Source organism: Canis lupus, chromosome 24 (assembly GCF_011100685.1).
Source record: "Canis lupus familiaris isolate Mischka breed German Shepherd chromosome 24, alternate assembly UU_Cfam_GSD_1.0, whole genome shotgun sequence".
NCBI classification, from domain to species: Eukaryota; Metazoa; Chordata; class Mammalia; order Carnivora; family Canidae; genus Canis; species Canis lupus.
Genome location: NC_049245.1, coordinates 44,725,054 through 44,745,860, shown reverse-complemented (window position 1 = coordinate 44,745,860; position 20,807 = coordinate 44,725,054). Strand labels below are relative to the sequence as shown.

The 20,807-nt window shown below is 41.9% G+C and overlaps 1 protein-coding gene across 13 annotated transcripts in view; it reads right to left on the bottom strand.

The window, feature by feature from the left end:
- Positions 1 to 20,807, bottom strand: part of ZNF831 (zinc finger protein 831) — a 129,112-nt gene that overhangs the window by 15,837 nt on the left and 92,468 nt on the right. For 9 of the 13 annotated variants that reach the window (XM_038572747.1, XM_038572743.1, XM_038572749.1 and 6 more), the window contains 2 exons: positions 9,527 to 9,671; positions 7,355 to 8,797 (listed from right to left, as the gene is read on the bottom strand). The gene's annotated coding sequence lies outside the window, so the exon portion shown is untranslated. Of the gene's footprint in view, positions 1 to 1,925; positions 4,073 to 7,354; positions 8,798 to 9,526; positions 9,672 to 20,807 lie in introns of those variants that run through there. The other 4 variants (XM_038572756.1, XM_038572753.1, XM_038572754.1 and 1 more) reach the window with 4 other exon arrangements.

Sequence of the window (20,807 nt, the reverse complement as noted above, 5' to 3'; positions counted from 1 at the left end):
TGTGTGCAGACTCTGGAAGCATGTCCTCATGCACCTGTGATGCCGTGGAAAGGGTGCTGGCCTGGGACATGGAGCCTGGACTCTATTTCGGGTCCAGGGTCATCACCAGTATGAGGACCGAGCTGTTCTTGGGTCTCTCGTGGATTGTAACCTTACCTCCTGAGCCCTGGGCTCTCAACCTCAGTGCTAGTCGCTTAGTGGACTGGATGCGTTTGCATGGGGCTGACCTATGCACACTGCAGGATGTGCATTGCAGGATGTTGAGCAGCATTCCTGGCCTTCACCTACAAAGGCCAGCAGCATCCCTCACCCCAAGCTGAGAAATCCAAACTGTTTTCAGACATTGTACAATGTTCCCCTTTTGTCCAATCACCCTCTTTTGAGAACCACTGCCCTTAATGGTGAGCTCTTAACCTCTGAGAAAAAGAATCCAAGACTGATATCATCAAGGTATCAAATATTTGATGGCTTCTGTCAAGGAAAATTAGGTCTAAAACTGCCTACTTGCTACTGTGAGATCCAAAAGACATTCATCCCTGTGTGCTAGGGTACCTGTCAATCAACATGAAGTCACCATGCTTGCATCAGGATACACCATGACACTAATTGAAGCAACCAAGAAAGTAAGGAAACATATAAGCATGAGACTTGTGAGATCACTCTGCAACATTCTCTGAGAACTGAGGTGGCTGGCACGAAGTGGGATAGATCTTAATATAGAGGATGATTTCTCCTGCTTTACTGAGGATAGTAAGAGAAAAATGTTTATTTGCATTAAACATTTTGAATTAGGGTGAGATACTCTAATACCAACTTAGCACCATCTGATTATTAGATTGTTTATATACCTGTCTGGTTGGTTCATGAATGGACACTCCCTCCTCCCAAATAAAAGCTCCATGGATCCTTTTTCAATCTTATGTCCTCCCATGCCTACTACATACTTAAACACTCAGTAAATATTGGTGAAATAAACAGGATGGAGGAGATAAGTGTTGCTACACTCCAAAATTGGTGGATAGAAACTTCACTATGTGTTTTTGTTCATCTCTGATAATGAGGTAAGGGGTTGGGCCAATCACTCATCTTGGAGTCTTTCTTTCCTCTCCTTGACTAGCAGTAAGCCACTTCATCCGCTTACTTAACAAATGTGCATTAATACCTGCTGGGAGCCAAGCACTGTTCCAGCTGCTGAGAACACCCAGATGAAGACACCATGGACCCTGCTCCAAAGGAGATCCCTCCTGGGCTATATATGTGGCCATCTCATTTCCTAGCTCACTGGCCCACTCCACTCCTTTATTGAACAAGAAGAGGACTTTCTGAGTAGGTCCTCAACATATGACCTCTATGTCTATGTGGGGCAGGGGTGGCGGGGGGAATCTTACTTTAAGGAGGACTCCTTAAATCCTTAAAGTAAAGACGTCTGACTGGAACACTAGCATCTAGAAAAAACAAGCCTGCATAGCCAGCCTTTCATTTATAATGGAGTCGAGGCCTCATTTCTGATGAATTATACCCCATTTCACACTACATACACACAGAAGACAACCAGATCTCCACTGCGGCCAGACAGGACTGGGTCACTCTGTCCCAGATGCTATATGTACAAAACTACCAATTTCTTACAGGAATCCATTCACTCATGCATTTATGCAGAAAAACAATTCACTTACTTCTGGGCAGAAATCACCAAATGCTCAATCACAAAGGGTGTTGAATTTGCCTCTGGGAGGGAGACTGAAAACACATGTCAGTCACAGCTGGAAATAAAGTTCCTAGACGCCACAGAGCAAGTCCTTCTACATCCACAGCCCAAAGATCAACAGGCTGTAACCATGCAGGATGCTGGAAAGCTGCTCTCCATGATTCTTGGCACCAAATCCATTTGCTTCAATTTCAAAAGTGTGGAATCATGTCCTTCAGCAGAATTGGTGGTAGTCCTTGTGGTTCAGCATGAATCCCTAACCATGCTTTCCTGTATATCATTTGGTACTCACCAACCAACCAACCAACCAACCAACCACCAGAACAAAAAATGTGTATCACAAGACATTTACGTGACTATTCCTTTGCAACTGAAAGATGTGATAAACCTTTGAACTTGGAATGTTAATTATTCACCTATAAAGTCTGACTGATGAAAATTATCTGATAAACCTACAATTCTACTTCTGGTCACCAGTTCTTTAGGCTTGAAGAAAAAATGGCGAGACAGTTGTGCTTACTAGAAACCAGAATAACTAAAGAAAATAACAATGCACATACCTTTCAAATTCACTTAATGCTTCTGCAAGTGTGAGAGATATACCACTGGCAGTGTGAAGACGTTATTTAACTGGTCCATGGATGAATAATCCTTAATAGTTTAATTTACTTAATGCAGATCTGAGAATAAACAAAACTATCAAATTCAGGCTGATATTTCACAGATATTATTTAAGGCAATAATCACTTCTTTAAGACAAGGATGATAAGGAAGATATAGTACATATACACAATGGAATACTAGTCAGCCATAAGAAAGAATGAAATCTTGCTATCCATGACAACGTGGATGTACCTAGAGTATCTACTGCAAAGTGAAATAAGCCAGACACAGAAAAACAAATACCATATGATTTCACTTACATACACAATCTAAAAAACAAAAACAGACAGATATTCTTAAATATAGAGAACAAATTGGTAGTTGCTAGAGGGGAAGTAGGTAGGGGTATGGGAGAAATAAGGGGATTACGAGGTACAAACTTCCAATTATTAAAGAGTAAGTCACAGAGATGAAAGATACAGCATAGGGAATACAGTCAATAATATTGTAATAATGTTGTATGGTGACAGATGGTGACTACACTTAACATTAGGAATTACTTAAAACTGTTGCATCACCATGTTGTACACCTAAAACTAATATAACATCGCATGTCAACTGTATTTCAATAATAAAAATTTTCTTAAACAGTGTGTGGAAAACAAGAGGAGTTAAACAAAAGTATTAAGTAAATAATATACCCATATGGCAAAAAACATCAAGATGATTCTCAAACGACTGAAGTTTGGAAATACTGGGTTAACTTATTAGAGTTTGATGAGTTAGCAAAAATGCATCTCAGATCCATCAGTGAGTATAGCTGTGCCTTCTGTATTTCCTTTCGTACTTTTTCTCCCCATGTATTGTGTCTCCATTGATTTCAAGTGCCTTCACGAGGTGTAGAGATGTAGAAGACTAATATTGCATTGGTATATAAAATAAGTCTACTTATTCTTATGAAGAATACATCAACTATCTTTGTGAGGAGGCATTGTTTTGAATTACGAATGTTTCCTCTGTTAATGAATAATATTAAATATCTAAGAGACATCGTTCTAAGGGGAAAAGTTTTGGATATTGCACTGTGGATAGTGCCCTCATGTGGCTTCAAAACTTAGCTACATTTAGGAATTTAAAAACACATTTTTAAGTTAAGAAGTCTAAAATATGGCAGACAAGGACACATGCGACACATGGGTCATGGAAACAGCACAAGAAAATATGGTAATTTGCCATTACCTAACTAATCCTTTTGTTGAGTAGAATGGGATACCAATATGGCAGACAGGATGTCTGATTAACTACTTGGACTAACCAGATATTGAATTCATACAGGATACTTCCTGTGATAGTTTTGGTTAAAATGTTAATAAATCACACAAGGCATTTTTCTTTTCAATTTTATTTTTATCAAAACAAAAATAATTTAATCATATAAAGAAGGAGAAAATTTTCAACAAACAATCAAGAAGCCAACAGCTTTCCTGATTATGAACAATCAAGAAAATAGTAAGTTCTGAACAGCTGACCGCATATAGATGAGTCATCCTCTAGGGCTCCAAGTGACAAAGATGGACTATTTTTCCTGGCTCCTTTTTTCTTCCAGTGGTGAAGCAGTATGTTCAAATGTTCCTAGATTTCTTCACATTGAATTATACATGTGCTTGCTAAGTACAAAGCATGGCTGAAGAGAACTGCACAGGTACAAATCTAGCACACAAGATTTTCTGGGTCCTGACAGACACCTATATTTAATGAGTTCTGAAAGATAAAGATGCAAAATTGTGCTTAAATGTCAAGAAATGTAGTGTTTCAAATGCCAAAGAGAACTATGGGAATCACAACTGAAGTGAGGAAGAATACACAAGTTCTGTTTGCTGCAGTTGTAGAAATCTGATCGCCATGGAGCCAGGCAGACCATTTTCTCCTCACCATATTAAATTATGTCTGGGGAGCTGAGCAGCAGCACATTCCAATAATGATGACAGTTTCCATAACTATAAAAATCTGCTGCACCAGGCAAATTTTGTGCAAAATGCAAATTTCTATGCTGGGGAAAAAATGAATAATGTGATCATTCTAAGTAATGAATGTAAATGCAAAGAAATACTTTTTGGCATAAGGCTGCAACTCGTTCATCTTTCATGCCAAGAACTGTGGTCACAATGCATTCTTGCAAGGCTACTCTTCTCATCTGAGCCTTAGAAGAGCGATTTTAGGAAGAGAAAGTGTAACTTGCCCTCAGTTACCCATCATGCTATTGGCAGGGTTTGATTAGAATCCAGAGGCACCCCTCACCCATCTTTTGTTAATCTCTTGGCAAATGAACCACAGGTTCTCTAGGGTTGTGAATCAAAGGGATACTAGCTTCATCCAGAATCTCAAAGGTTATATACATAACAGAAGGGTGAGCTGTCCTCCATCATGCCTTACAGCAAAGAGGATCCAGGTTGTTAAACACCATGTGATTTCAAAAGTCACTTAACAGTACAGGTTGCCAAGGGAGGAGGTGAAACCTCTTTCCTCCATGCATCTTTAATGAGGGATGTCTGGCCAGGTGCAGGTGCAGCTGGAGAGATAAACCAGTTGGTGAGCCTTGAGCATTACAGGTCATGGCACTTGTATACCTTGCCCTGAGAGAACAGCAAAGAATTCAAAGTGCACTTGACTTTAGTCTATGCCAGCAGCCCTGGTGGGCAAGAAACTGAGCACCAATTGGTTAAGATCTTTACCTGAAGGTACAAGAAAATTAACGGCCCAAGGGAGAGAGAGGAATCCCTGTTCTGTAAACTCCAGTTTGCCTTGTTCTGAAATAAATGTTTCCCATCACCACTACACAGTGTGCACTTGAAGAGTAAAAACTGCAGCAATTATCAATGGATAATATTGAAATTTTATTTTTAATAGCCCAAACTGGGTTATAGATTCCTGATAAATGTAGCCCTAGAACTGCATTTCTCTTTAAGAAGCCCCATACGAAAATTAGGATTTATAAAATCAGAGAGTATTTGTTGCTTTATAAAAGGATTCTCCATTTAAAAAGAATTATACTTTAGGAGGATTTCCAATAGCCTACTCCCCTAGAGTCACTCAAAATATTTTTTAAAACTTTTTAAAATCCACTGTAATACAGCTTTTCACAAATTCATGCAGATATAAAGTAAGGTGCACTTGTGAACATTGCCACCGCTAGCTAAATGGCCAGCTGATAGGACGGTTTGGCAACCTGCTCGCCTTGGGAAGAGACACAGGAAGTCAAAGAGACAGAATTAGTCTTCCACCATATTGGATCCAGGTTGCAATGTGGCAACCAACAACAGTGGCTCTTAGAAAGACAGAGCTTCCACCACCATCTGGAGGTCAGTGCTATTTGGAGCTATGACTTACTGATTTAGATCAGCAATCCTGCTGACAGCGTAGCAACCACCAAGAAAGAAGTACCTGGAAGATAGTTTTCTTCCCCTAACCAGTGCATCCCCAGACCAAGCAGTCAATTCAGCCTACAGACATGTTGCTTTCCTCTCACAAGGTAGAGTTCTGGTTTTGCTTTTTTCTATTATGAGCCAAATTTATAAACTGAATGATTATACCCCCCAAAATCTCGAACTGTGGGGAAAAAAATCATATGGAGTTTATCTGAGCTCACATTCTTCATGGCGATACTTGATGGAAGGTGTTCATGCTTTGGTTCTCTGCAGGTCCCGGCGAAATGTCTTGTGTGGGGGACGCCTCCCCATGGGGGCCACCTCCAAGCCCCTACACCTCCACAGGTAAAGAAGAGGGAGCTCATCTGACAAGGATTAGAGCCTAGACATGCATCCAGCTCTTCTGGCCCAACTCTGATTCTCAGCTGAAGAAACTGAGGTGCAGAGGGCATGTGTCTTACCCCAAAATTTCCCAGCTCAGTAAGGATAAAGTCAAGCCTTCACTCTCCCTCCAAGACTTGGCCACTTTCCTAGACCTCCTCTCTCATTACAGGGCCACTGGTCATTAAAGGGTAGATAATCACCACATCACTTTTGTTTGGTTCAGAAAGTACATAACAGAGAAAAAGAAAAGTACACAAAGTAAACACCTAGCATCCTTTTACCTCCCTTCTTATGTTTTACATGGCTGGGCCTCAAATTACTTGAATATTTATAAGCACATCTGAAATGGTCACAGACATATGCTAAGTCACCAGAGGAAGCTGATCTTGCATTGAAGTTTCCTATGACTAACTCTAAAATTGGAAAACTCACATGACAATACTTGAAACTTGACCATCCTTGGTCCTGGGCAAGGACGTGTTAAAGTGTGTTCACGTGTGTGACATGCTGTGCTGCTTCTGAAGTACAAGATGTCACATGAGCATCATCACATCAAACACTAAGCCAAAAGAGCTCAGCTATAAATTTCAAATTGTACAAAATCATACCAAAGGCAAGGATAAAGTTTTATTGAAACACAGGAGTGTAAATCTAAGTTTTTCCTCTCCCATTTAAGGAGGAGAGGAACACAGTAACTGTGAGGCTTCGCTCACCCAGTTGGCTGACGTGGCTCAGCTATTTTCTTCTGCACAGGGGCGCATTGGCGTGGAATACGGGGGAATTTGATCTGTGCTGTTCTGACTTGCACAATACAGAGGCTGATTTAATTTGACAGCAAAGTAACACCAAGCCCCCAAAATAAAATTACTGAGATGTAAAACAGCGTCAAAACTCCAATTAGGTTTGTATCCTTGAAGCTTCTGGAGGAAATCTAAAAGGCTCCCGTCACGATGAGCAGGCATCAATTTAAGCTGTAGAGATTACTAAAATGTAACCCTCTAATTGAAATTGCTCAGAGCACAATATGACAGAAAGAATCAGAGAAAAATAAGTGAATTTTTCCCCCTCAAAAAAATGACTCATTACAGAGACTGTTCTATTCACTTTTAACACAGCGTTCCTTTGCAAGAACTAAAAAACCAAGGGTTTTAGAGGCCTCAACAGAAAAGGCACGGGGCCCAAGAGCAGTACATGCTTATGTTGTTGGATCATACGTAAGCACTGGCCATTTGTGTGACATTTAAAGATAATCAGCATTTTACTAGATCATAGGCATTTTGAAGTATATTTACAACTTCCACTGAAGACACAAGTTATTCTAACCAAACTGCAGTTTTTAATGAACCTGGATTTTGTTTCCAGAATGAGCAGATGCATCTTGTTGCCCCACATTCATACCCCATCTCCTCTGCAAGCTACCCCAATTACCCAAGTGTGCTTACCACCTTTGAAGCAAACCCTCAGCTTACTGATGGAGGAAGTCGGTCCACTTGACTCTACAGGTTCACTTGCTCATAAATATGTCGATTGTGGCTGTCCTGGTTAGTGCCATCTTACGGGGTGAGGTAATGGGGACCGATGCAGAGGACGCGGCTGAGAGGCGAGCACAGTCACTGTGTGCCAAGCATCCTTAGACCAGGCTCCATGGCTACCTTTGCCCTGCCTGGCACGTGGTATACCGTGAGGGGATCTGGGACATGGGGGTTGGAGTTGGCTGGGGATGTCTTGGAGAGATCCCCAAATGGCTTTCCTCATATGTAGGTACTTGGTGAAATCGAGTTCAGCTGTCCTGCCAGCCTGACAGTATCTGGTCTCCGAACACCAGCATCGGAAGGTGTCACATCTCTATCACTAACCGGTCTTCATCATCACTGCTGGTGTCACTGACTTCCACTCGAGTCTGTTTTCTCAGTCCTTCCAGACCCCGCCTCTTGACCATTTTTGAAGAGGCTTCAGGGGATTCTCTGGGCTGCCCTGGGTTAGAAGGAACCACACGGTCCTTTACAGCAGTTAATCCAGAGCCTTGACATTTCCCACTGTCATTTCCTAAAGGAGGGCAGGGGATTATCATCTCCCCATACCCGTACCGTCCCCCAGGAGGAAAAAATGTCTTGAGTTCCCCTTCCTCTTGATATGAACTAGCTGAGCCTGGTCCTGATGCTGGTATTTCAAGACGAGTTTTTCCAGTTGACCCCAACAAAACCAAACCTGAAATTCTCTGCCCAGATGAAGGTCTCCCTGGAAGGACTGATGGTGACATGCCCTCTGCTCTAGCTTTTCTATCTGGGGAGCTTTGTGTCAGAGCCTCCCCTGTAGCTCTGTGGTCTTGTGGTTCTACAATGTGAATTCCCAGAGTTGCGCGACCTGCTCTCTCCCCCGGAACACAAATGGCAGCCACACAGGGAACAACATCCTGGCAGGGAGAGGTTCCTTTGGACTCAAAGGAAGAAGGCTCTTGAGCATCTGAGAAAATGTACGGTTTCAGATCTACTGAGACTTGCTCATGGGAGGGCAGTGGCTGGGTCTCCAGCAATCCCATGCTGAGACCTCTGCCTTGACACAGAAGGCTGTCATTAGCTACTGCCACGCAAGAGTCGGAGTGCTCAGACAGTTCTGACCCAGCAGCAATGCTCTGAGGGCAGCGGTCACCATGCCCACCGGCAGCTGGAAAAATCTCCTGCAAAAAAGTGCAAAGGAAAACAAACAGGGGAGAAAAGGTTAATTGGTACAAAAAAACTTGCAGTCAGAAATGTGGTCCTCAATGAAACTAGGTCTTGAGTTCTTAATGATTCTTTACCAAGCGTGAACTTCAACAGGATGCCCTCAATCAGTTCCCATTAATAACTAATTGGTGCATTAACTTGAGTAAAACTCCTTGTTGACACAAAATAGGTTGCGGAGATTGTTCTGTGTTTTTATCTGGCTTTGTGAAAAACCAAATCACTCAATTATCTCCCCATTTCTGAGCATCCAATGTGAAGTTACCACTGCTCATGAGGTATATGTGCTATTTTATAGTACCTTGAACTTCACTTTTTCCAGATGAGCATTTTTCGAAGTGTGGTCTGGATTAGCATTTTTGTGCTTTTCAACCCACACCCCCCATGCCCCACACCCCCGCACCTACGCCACCCGCAGTCCTGCCTGGTGGTGAAATCATGTCACAGTGATGTCTTCAGCACAGCAGCATCTCTATCCTACCCAGGTACAAATTAAAATTGTTTTTAGGATTTTTAGTGATCATCCTATCCTTTCAGAGCATGATGTCTGGAGGTGTTTGTGTACCTATTGGGCTTTGTGTGTTGGGTGGTGAAGTGAGTTCTGCAACAAGCAAAGAAGAGCCATTAATCTAGACAACCAATGGACAGAGACAGCTCAGAACCACAGTTCCCACCTTCATGGTTACCTGGTCTATCCCACTGCCAGCCTTGAACTTGTGCTGGGAGAGAAGCTTCCCGAGGTTTGTCTGGGGCCAGCCTCCTCCTCTCTCTGCCCACAACCCATAGGCAATTCTGAAGCGGCACGAGATGGCTTGTCTTGCAAATTCAGACCTAAAACAGGGAGGCACATTTATACACACTGGAAGCGGTAACATCAGCAAATGGTGGTTCCCTAGGACTTTGTTTTCATGCACATTTCTGAGCTCATTAACGCATGTCTCCCACAATGTGCACAGGAACTCCACTTACCTTGAACCACTTCACACAGTCCAATAAAACATCTCCACTATGCTAAGAAATGGTAAAACCAGTTCCCACGGCAGAAAAACCCCTAAGTTACACACATTTAAAAAAAAAAAAATTTCACATGGCTGTTTTTCACCAGAGCCATCTTCCTGGCCATATTAAGGCCAGGTTAGGTTCATTTCAGGTTGGCTTGAATTTTCTGGCCAGGCAACCAGGGTCAAGGGTAGATATTTCTGTCTCTAGGGCAAATGAAGTTTTGTCTCCATTGAGCTTGGGCACCAAGAAGCAAGGTTGTTTTGGTGTTGCTATTGTTTGGTGGTGGTTATTGTTGTGATCTGGGCAGGGAGAGGGCAGCAAAGATGGAACCTTGATACCATCTACCAAACAGCAGGCCCTCTCAAGGGAGCAGTTGCTTCCCCTCAGGCCTCATCCGCACTCACTTCTCCTGTCCTAGTGGCCTAGGATACAGGTCAGAAGGACCACAGAATTGCACAGAGGATGGATTACATCATAGGATGAGATCAGAAAAAATTCTAGAAGGGCTGTGCCACCAGAGAAAAGCATGAGATCCACTTTCAAATTTGCTTTCATTTTGATTAAAGTTACATATGCACAGAGTCTCAAAAAGTTGAATCTTTCTACTTATTAAGAAAAATAGCATGCTTGCCCACCCACTCACCTTTTCCTGCTTTGGATTCTTTTGATATTTATCTCTTTCACTTCTAATAACATGCTTATAGCACTACTTCTTGATTTTTTTTTTTCCAGTTTGGAGGAGAGCCTATGACTTCTCATGAGGGGGGAGGAGCGTTCACCTCTTTCTCCAGCACCCCTGGATCCAGGACCTTCATCCCTCCCACCCATCACCTATGCACACTTCCCACTCCATCTCCTCTCAACAGTTATGTAACTATGATGTCATAATTTTGTTTAGGAGCCTATTCAATGTTTACATGTTCAGGACCATGTCTCACTGCTGAGCTGCATAATGGATTGTGACTGCATAATGGATTGTGACTACAGTCTTTCTGGCCAACACTATTTTCCCTGGAGTTAGTAATTACCTTGTTTTTTAATTTTGCTTGGTTGTCCGTAGACCTAGTCCTAAAACCATCCTCCCACCTCCTTCTCAATTGTCTAAGGTTTCGTTTCCTTTCCTTAGAAAGATCTCTCCTGAAATTCTCTGACCCGCCCCAAGTGGCCCACTGTTCCCTGGATCCCCTTCACCCCACTGTGGCACTTCTCCTCACTTCCTGGGTTCCTGGAGCCCCCCAATTCTGTTTCTTTGTTTTCCTAATGCAGTTTCCTGCAGCTTCATGAGAAAGGGTACATGAAATAAAAATGTTTAGACTTCAGTCTGCCACTTGGTTGGGGTGTAACATTCTGAATCAGAATTCATTTGCTTTCAGAACCAAAGGCACAGCTCTGTTGAGTTCTAGTTGTTAAGAAGTCTGGAGCCAACATGATTTATGATTCATGATCCTTTGGGCAAAACCTTTCTGTTTTTTGTCTCTCTGGAAACACCCAGGCCCTCCTTTGTTCAGTATCTCCATGGTCCTGGGTCTCTTTTCATTCATTGTCTGGGCATTCAATGTGTCCTTTCAATCTGAATCATGTCCTTCAGTTTGGGGAAAACATAGTGCTAGTTCTTTGATATTTATTCTCCTGTTTTATCTTTTCGCTTTTCTAGAGCTGCTCTTGCTAAGTTACTGGGCTTTCTCGTCTAATCCTCTTTTTCTTATCTTTTCTCTCCTATCTCCTACTGGTCTTTCTATTTTACTTTTGGGATTTTCCTATTCTAACTCATAATTTCCTATTTCTGCTATCATGTTTTAAATTTCTAAGTGCCTATTATTATTTCTCTCTTTAGAGTATTCTGTTGTTTACTTCATGGCTCCAGTATCTTCCATTGTGTCTCTGGCAATATTAATAATGATTTGTAGCCACTGTTGTTCTTGCTAAAATCTGCCTCTCCCTATGTGGTCTCTCCTTCTTCCAAGTTCCTTTCATTCTCATTTGTTTTCATCTTCCCCATTCATATTAAAGACCTTAGTCCTAGAGGTATCCTGCAGTCTTAAATATCCGCCCACATCTAGGAAACCGGCACCATACAACTGACTGGGAGCTCTTTACATGCACACTTTGTCAACCAGGGCCAGCCTGCAGGGTTATCTGTTTGCCATGTTTAAGTGGGAAACCCTGAAATAATTTTCTGGGTCTTCACAATGACCGGTCAGCTTCTGTGCGAGGAGTCTTCCAATCTCCTGACTAGGAAGTACAGACCTGCTTCTTATATCTCGAGGGGTAGGTTACTAGATTAGAAAGTGCATCAATCCTGAGCAAATCAACTCTGAAAATCTATAGGAAAGTGCAACGGTTTGGGAAAGGAAGTAGTCATTTTTCCTTTAATACAATTTTCACTTGAGCATATTGACACAGAAGCAGGCTTCTGGTATTCCATTCATTTGCTCAACAAACATGTCTTGGGCCCATTCACGGAAACAAGGCACCATGCTGCTCACTCCCAAATCACTGAGGAACAAGACAGAGGTGCCCTGGCCCTCAAGAGCTTCTGCTTCAATGGGGAAGATAAATGAAGACCAGTCACCTGATAATTCCCAGTTGTGCCAGGGGTCAGGAAGGAAATGAACATAGGGTGAGGCTGTCACAGAGAGTAAATACCAACAGGAGGCTATGACAGAGACTCACAGTAAACAGGAAGGGAGCATGTTCCAGTCACTGTGAGCCGGGGCTCAAAAAGAGAGTCACAGAAAATGAGGCGCACAGGACAGAGAGTGGTAGGCAGGTGACTGTTGCCCACAACTGAGTAAGACCTCTCTGAAAAAGCAACACCTGAAATGAAATTTTCAGGGCGAGAAAGAACCAGCCCCTGAACGCCATTCTGGGTGAAGGAGGAACAGATACACAGACCCTGAGGTGGGGGACTGAGGAACCAGTAGAAATTCATTGTGGAGGAAGGACAGTGAGCCCCAGGGAGGCAGGAGACACAGTGAAGGGGAGGAAGCCAGCAGCGGCTCAGATTTTGTAGTGTGCAGGTACCTGCGGAAAGGGGCTTAGATTTTATTCTGCATTCACTGGAACGAAACCATTGTTTCAGGCAGGGGGTCCCCATCTTCTCAAGATGTATAGAGCTGCTGTCTGGACACTGGGGCTTACCAGGGTAATCTAGTGGCCAGATGAGAAGGTTAGCAAAGTCAGTGGACATCAAAACAGAGAAAATGGATGGATTCCAGCTATATTTTCATTCCCCCCACAACCAATGCCCACGAAAAAAATTCACCAAAAGATAATAATGATGATAAACATTTCTATAGCCCCCTGGTTTACCAAGCACAAGCACCTCACTCTAAGTGGATTAAGCTGTGTCCTCACAGTGACAAAACAACCAGACAATTCATTCAATTCAATGAAGAAGGAAAACCAATTAGTATAGAGAAAATAATCAGATTGGCCAAATGTCTTCTCAGCAGGTTGTTTGGATTTTGAAGCTTAACGGAAAGGCCATGTGCGCATTTGACCAATACTTTCTGACTCATCTGAGAGCATGAAGGGAGAAAATCCATTGATTTAATTTCCTTTTGACCTACAGTCTACAGAGAAAAGTGAGTTATCTTTAATAATTGTGAAAAATGCCCAAATAATGTCACTGAAGTGTGTTAAACTAATTTGGATTATTGAAAAAGGATGCTAACTCGCTTTTAAGTGAACAGCCCTTTTCAAAAAGTAAGTAGTGCCCTGGCCAAATGTTACAGCACAGAATGTGATCCTGTTTAGGGCACGGCATCACTCTGAATCACTTCCTGCATCTTCAGAAATTATGGACTCTGCCATCTTCACACAATCTTCAGAAATTCGACCACTCTTTCACAGTTACATGAATCTTCTTAAGAAACTACTTCTCATCTGAGCTCTGAGTGCCATTATGTTCTCCCCCGATGAAAGTCTGTGCTTTTAATAATTTCCCTCAGAAATAATTGCCAAGCCATGCTGAGAGGAAGAGACTGCTTAAAACATTGTAGCAAATTTAGCCATCTTGAGAAGGCTACCGAAACTATAAAATAATTAGAAAGAAAATGGAGTGAAGCAGGCTGATGAAACTCACAGAACCGTCGACCTCTTCAGTGCAATGCTAATAGACATATTACTCAAATATCATTATCAAAAAAATGTAAATGGATACATTTCCTTTGGTTGCCCCAATACACCAAAAACTCCATCAATTTGGAGACCAAACTCTGAATTATATGTAAGGAAGGGGTAAAAATGAGTCTACCATGTTGGCCTTCTAAGCAAGCTACAAGCATGAACAAAAACACAAGAGTGATCTCCTAGACTATGAGCTGATTGGAGATTAAATGGTTTAGGAGCATCTGTGCCATTGAAGGATGCACAACGTGTTAATAAGAAAAATTTGTAGTTTCTTAAAACAAGCTGGGTAGAACTTATATATATATAGTTATAGTTATATATAGTAGTCACTATATCGGCAGATGTTTGCTCATTTATTCAAATGTTTGTTGAACCCGTTTTTCTGAGTCCCTATTTGTTGAGCCCTTTTATGAGCCCATATTTTTAAGACTAACTATTCACTGAGCCCATATTTACTGAGTACTGAGTACAGCCAATACCCTATGCCAAGAACCATGCTGAACACAGGCAATTCATTCAGTGGCAAACGAAGCAGACACCCTCATAGAAATTACAGTCTAACGGAGGAGAGATTCAGCAAGCAAAAAATGATGCAGAAAATTTATCAACAAATGTGGTAAACACTAGGAGAGGAAAAGTATAAGGAGCCATGAGACAGTGAAAACAAGGCCCTGACCCCACCGAGACCTGTGGCAGACAGCAGAAGCATTCACACTGCAAGAACATGTGGACATTCCACCTGCGGGGGCTGGTTCTCTCTCTACCAAGTCTCAACCATTCACTCATGTGATTATTCAGCCAAAAATTCTTTTTAATTTTTTTTAATTTTTATTTATTTATGATAGTCACAGAGAGAGAGAGAGAGGCAGAGACACAGGCAGAGGGAGAAGCAGGCTCCATGCACCGGGAGCCCGATGTGGGTGGGATTCGATCCCTGGGTCTCCGGGATCGCGCCCTGGGCCAAAGGCAGGCGCCAAACCGCTGCGCCACCCAGGGATCCCTCAGCCAAAATTTTTAAGGCTCTGCTTCATGCCAGACAGTGTGCTAAAATATTTTTGCAAGTAAATTCATCTGCTTCCTCAATCCTGCTACAAGCCTCATTAGTAAGGTCTCTGGAAGGGAGAAGACATGGCTGAGGGTGATGGAAGGCACGACTTCTCCTCTTAGGCAGAGCCTGGGGGGCAGCAATCCTAATCAGAAGGTGATCACAAGCCAGCAGGCGGCAGCTCGAGACCTGAGTTCCACGGATAAGGGGATGGGAGGGAGGACCACAAGGACACCGTCATCAGGGAGAAAAGTCTCAGTACCTCTGTGCCACCCTAAGGCAGTCTGGTGAGAGTCTGCCTCTAAGGAATCACTAACAAATCTTTTATTTCAAAAACTGCTTCTCCTTGTAGTTTTCATCTTTTTTTTTTTTTTTTGAAAGGGGGATGGGGCAGAGGAAGGAGAGCAAATCTTAAGCACACTCCATGCCCAGCATGGAGCCCGACGTGGGGCTGGATCTCATGACCCTGAGACCATGACCTGAGCCAAAACCAAGAGTCAGCTGCTTAACCGACTGAGCCACCCAGGTACCCCTCTTGTCTATAAATCTGATGAAAGGCAATCAGGACAAGAACCCTCCCCACATGGAAATTCTTCACCTAAACTGTTTAGTGAAAGCATGGTTTAAAAACTTGCTTTCAGTTAAAAGTTTTATCATGTCCAGGCAAGAACGTGACTTTACAACACACAGCAAAAATAGGATTATGAAATCACATAAGGAAAAAAAGATTATAAAAGAAATGCCATGTGGAACATTATTAATGCCAAGGCTGCACCTAGCCAATCTACTTCGTGTACCATCATTCTGGAATTTTCTTGTTGCTAAATGAGAATTGTCTAATGCAAGTCTCTTCCCTAGGACATAACTGATACACCCGTAACGTCCTCTCATCTTTTCTCAAGATTTACACCATAGAATGAAGGAGAAATTATTCTGTTTCAGCAATTTTGGAGCACTACGACTTAACTAATAGCTTTTGGGAAAGAATTAATACTTCTCTATTAATTCTAATGAGAAAAGATGTAGAGAAGTCATTAGCTCCTGTCAGAGAGGAGAGGGAAGGAACCGGGGGAGAAGAGCCCTGAAGAGACCTCTCTCCAGCTCTCCTGTCTTCCTGACACACAGATGGCCTTCCGAGGGGCCTCCGGGTGAGGACAAGGAGGGGAGGGGAACCTGCGAAGGCACCACCATGAACTCACAGAAAGAAATTAGTGCCAGGCGCCCAGTGAATAAAGGCTGCATCTACCTTTCTTTCAGGGACTTACTCAGCCTCTTCATACACTAGTTAGAAATTGTACCTTTTATGTGTGTGTAATTAGGTAAAGCTTTTACTTCAGAAACCACCTGTAATCACAGCATCTCTACATTTCTGTTCCTGAGATGAAAGGAACGTGTTTTGATCACTTTCTCCTCTCAGATATTTTCTCCAAACTCGGTGCATGGGGCTGGTTTGAAACATTTCAGGGACTTTAAAGCTTGGTCGTATAGAGAATTTAACAATGTACCTTCATAAAGTGAAACACAGGCCTATGGAATAAAGAAACATAATGAAAATGGCTCTGACCATGCTTTGAAAAGTTGACCTCAAAACTGGCCGAGGAAAATGGATTTTGTGATCTGTCCAAAGCAGAGGTTCTTAACTGGGGGTGATGTGCCAAGACTTTCGTGGTCTTCCTGACTTGAGTGGGGCATGCCCCTGGCATCTCATACAAGGAGAAAGAGGCCAGGGAGCCAGTGACCAGGATGGCCCCTCAGGGAGGGACCTGGCCTGCAGGTCAGCAGAGTCACAGTGCTAATGCCCTGCTTTAAATGAAGCATCACAAACTCAAATGCTGCAGAGGCCAGGCAAACAACACCAAGAGAGGAGGCTGCCTGGGGCTGGGGCCTGTGGTGAGCAGAGAAGCATGCCCAGGCTTGAGGGCACAGCTGACCCTAAGCTCCGCCAACTAAGACTATGAAGGATCAGTTTGCCACATCTGTCCATTTGCATAGAGAAACCCAAAATCTAGATTCCATTTGTTTATTAACACTGATAATGAAAAAATTTTCAAACAACAACTAATGTGCCCACGGCCCAAATTTGGCCAAGGAGAGGTCACTTTGTGACCCCTTCCTTGTTAGTTACAAAGTTCAAGTGCACCAACAGTGATGGTAAGACTTTAGGCCTCACCCAGGCCTCGCTCTTACAGGAGCAAAGTTTCTTCTAAAAAATGAAGCTGAAAACTGTGGAAGAATAAACGTGTTTTTTGAAAAGCACTTTGGTAGTATCTTATACAGTGAAATATATAATTATAAAAAATATGCTGACCCATGTTTTGGAAAATTGAGCCAGAATGTTTCCTGCAGCAATGGCTGTGGTAGAAAACCGACAGTAATCAACGGGTACATCCATGGATATGGGGGTGGGGGTTGAATAAAAAATATTATGGTACATTTATACGGTAGGATTTTATGCCATTATTAAAACGATCAATGAATCTATCTATAATATATAGGCCTAGAATTTTATGTAAGATAGATGAAAAAGAAAAGAACTGCAGTTCTCTACAAATGGGATGACTATTTGTGTAAAAACAAGAGACTGAAGTATCTGTTCAGATTTGTATGTACACAGAGGAAGCTGTGCAAGGAACATGAGCTGAACTCTGGCAGCCACAGGGGGCCAAGAGGCTGGGGACTGTCAAGCTCTCCTTGGATATGTCGAGGTTGTTTTCTTTGTTGCAATAAGCATGGTATTGCTTTATTTATTTGAAAGAAAAATAAGAGAAAAATAATGGCCCTGGCCCCAAAATTCACACTGCACATAATAAGGAAAGCCCCCAGGTGTGCCCGGCGTGTTCGGGCAAAGCTAAGGGCCAGGTCAGTTCGGTCAGAACACAAGTGCTGAGAGAGGGATCTAAAGCCTCACACTGCAGTGCGTAATCAAAGTTCTGCTTCTCAGGCAGAGAACAGGGGAGACTTACCAAAGAAGAGAAAAATACATTTTTCCATCTCTAACCAGATCTGGAGCATTTCTGCACTACCCTAATTTTTTTTTTAATTTCGCCTCTTCTGAGTAATCATTTTTCAATCTCTTTTTTTCAAAAATCACTTTTCTCTATGGTTCAAATTTCTCTTCTCTTTCTCTGATGAAAGGCAATCAGTTTGAGAACACTTCACTTACCATTTTCTCCAAAAAAAACATATTTAGTGGGAAAGTATGCTTAAAATCTTTTGGTAGGTTGAAACTTTAATCACACTCAGACAATAAGAGAAAGCTCTAAAATGAAGAGAGGACAGATTGTGGGGAAGAAGGAAACTAAATGGAGAACAAAAAATTGCTAATATTATTTGAATTATTTAGTGCCAAAATTGAGTCAAGAGAATCCACTTTATGGACCATTACTATCAAAGTTTCTTAACTCTAAATGAAAGTGTAGAGAAAAAAGTTCAGGCTTTGGAATATAATTGATGTGTTTAAGCAATTGTCTCATCATTTCTTAAGATTTACACCCTGGAGAAGGAGGTGTTATCCTGTTTCAGCAATTCTGTAAGCAATATTACTTAACTAATGGCTTTAGGAAAAGAATATCTCCCCATTAATTCTGACAGGAAAAATAATGGTACAGAGCCATTAGCTCTCGTCAGAGAGGCAGGGAGGGAGTTGGTGGATGAGGGAACCCTGGAGTTCAGGCTGCCATTTTGTTTCTCTTAGGAAAACACTTTGAGGTGATCTGTGACACAGAGAGCAGGGCACGACCAACACCAAGGGAGCCCCACCTCTCCCATTCCACTCATGGGAGACTAACAAAAGTTTAAAGGCTAAAAAGGAATAAAGGAAAAAAAATCAAAATCTACTGAATTTCAGAGAATTACATCACCATGCTCACATAATATTTAGCTATTCTACTTCTTCAACACGATTAGGTAAACCTTTTATCTCAGAAAGTACCTGTCAGAGAAGTTCTCTTTACCTTTTCTTTTCTTTCAATCAAAGACAGCTGCTTTGATAACGTTAGCCTTGGAGGCATTTTCCCTAAACTATGTTCGTGGAAAAAAAATCTAGTTAAGATATTTCAGTCACTTAAAAGCTTAGTTATGTGCAGAATTCAAAGGAAGAGATTCCAGTGAGAAAGAAAGTAAATGAGACAAAGAGAAAGAATAGAGCGCTCCCTCACCCTGGAATTAAATACGAGTTTATTGTCAATGATTGAAGAAGCTCAATTCTACCTAGTTGATGCAGCATATGAGGAGCTGAAGAGAAGAAAATTAGGACATGATTACACAATGATGGGTATTGTGGTAAATGCCACAAAGGAGATGAGATATGAATCATACCACAAGGACATCTAGTTTGGCTTGAGTCTCAGGAGCAACCAGTCTAAGGACCCACTGAAATGTCACCTCACAAAACCACTGAAGGAGCCAACATGACAAAGAAGGCCCAACCTGGTTCTTCAGAGAGAACGTGGCTGTAAGGATCCATCCAAGGGACAGGCAAATACATTTACTGAAAACCTCATGATATGCCTGAGTATTTCCCTCTCCTAATGCAGTTTTCTGAAAGTTTGTCTCTTCCTAGTAATCATATATTTCAGAAACTAACTGTTCTTAGTGGTAACTCATGTCTTTTCTGTTTCTTTGATGAAAGGCAATCAATTTAAGATTTTCTTCTCAGAGAATTTTTCTTTCCCTGAAAGATGTTTAGTGGAAAGTCATGTTTAAAATCAATCCTTAAGTTAAAAGTTTATGCCCAGACCATAATCAAGTACCTAAAATTTACAGAGCAAATGTGGACAATGAGGTGAAGGCGGGGGGATACAATTATTGGAAATACCATTTGAAATCTATAGTACCAAGATGGAAATCAAGAGTATCTACTCTTTGAATTATTATTTTCAATGCTACTCATTACTGAATGAGTCTATAAAAGACAGTCCATTTCTCGAAATATAATTGAGGTATTTGAGAGAGCTCATTTTTCCTCAAGATTTGCATCCTTAAAAAGAAGAAATTGATCCATTTCAATGATAATAGCTGGGAAGAAAGATCTTCCCTTTTCTACTTCATTAATCCTGATAAAGGGGAAAAATGGACCAATTTCAAACTAGAAACAAAGACAAGAAAGAAAATATTGGAGTTGGCCTCATCAATTTTGGTTTTCCAATCACCTTAGGAAAGAAAACATTCTCAGCCCAGTCTCTGTGAAAAGATAAATGTTCAGGGAGAATCTAGCTCTTCCCTCAATCCTAAATTGTAGACGAATAAAACTTAATTTGATGAGAAAACCAGGGAAAGAGGGGGAGGGAACGCTCTTCTATTTCCATGGCATGTTTAGATATGCTACCTTGTGTGGCACTGAGGTCATTTCTTACTTCAGAACACCTGCCAGTGTGGTGCTCCTTGCTTTCTTGAGGAAAGGCAAGTGTTTGGAGAGCTGGAAACCCTCTTCCACTCAGATACTTTTTCTAAACAACACTAGTGGGAGAGCCTGTTTAAAATATTCCAATAATGTAAAGTCCTGCACACGGACAAAATTCAATAGCATTTCTTACATACTATTTGAGAGCAGGGGGACTAGGATAAAGGGAAAGGAGAGAAGTGACCCCCAAATACTCTTTAAAAACTTTCATACCAAAGTTTACTCAAAAATGTGTGCTTTTCTTAATAATGTCAGAACCCCAACTGTGTGGACTATGCTAATCATTGAAATATTTGCAACCTGGCTTCATCTCTTCTCAAGATCCCCACCTCAAAAGAAGCAGAATTCCTGTAACTGCAATCCTGCAGCGATGCGGCTCAAGTAG